Source organism: Lupinus angustifolius, chromosome LG20, assembly GCF_001865875.1.
Source record: "Lupinus angustifolius cultivar Tanjil chromosome LG20, LupAngTanjil_v1.0, whole genome shotgun sequence".
Taxonomy (NCBI): domain Eukaryota; kingdom Viridiplantae; phylum Streptophyta; class Magnoliopsida; order Fabales; family Fabaceae; genus Lupinus; species Lupinus angustifolius.
Genome location: NC_032028.1, coordinates 9,662,587 through 9,663,256, shown reverse-complemented (window position 1 = coordinate 9,663,256; position 670 = coordinate 9,662,587).

Here is a 670-nt window from a genome sequence, read left to right as displayed (position 1 = left end):
GACAGAATCTCGCTTGGGCGAGCAAGCCTCGCCTGGGCGAGTAAGGGCCTCGCTTGGGCGAGAACGCCCAGGATTTTAATGAGCCCTTGGAACTCTCTCGTTGAGGCGAGAGATGCCTCGCTTGAGCGAAGAGAGGCCTCGCTTGGGCGATAGTACCTTCGCCTGGGCGAGGAAGGCTTAAGTTTATTTGAGATTTAAAGATGAATTATCGCTTGGGCGAGAAATAATTATCGCTTGAGCGAGAGATGCCCAGTTTTAAAATGGTATTGTTGATTGAATTTGCTTGAGCGAAGGGTCCTCGCTTGGGCGAGAGACAGTAATTGTGTTTGACTATTTGGATTGATTGGTTGAGTATGTAATAACCCTAGTATGAGTATGTGATATAAACTACTTTGGTATAACACCGTAATTGAATTAAAAAGTAAAGTATGCAAGGTGTTAGAATTAAATAGTCAAACTCGGTAATTAATTTTACATAAAGTATTCCGAGAGGGATGTATGATTTAGGGCGATGCCCAGAAAAGGATACGTGATACTATGGAGCGAGATCGTCTGACCATAAGTGGCTTGGTCTGAGACCGTCCAGGGTGATTCAGCGATAGTCGTAGTGGTAGGGACGTTACCCTTTGAGTTATGATGTGAATTAGGGCACTGCCCAGAAAGGAACCCA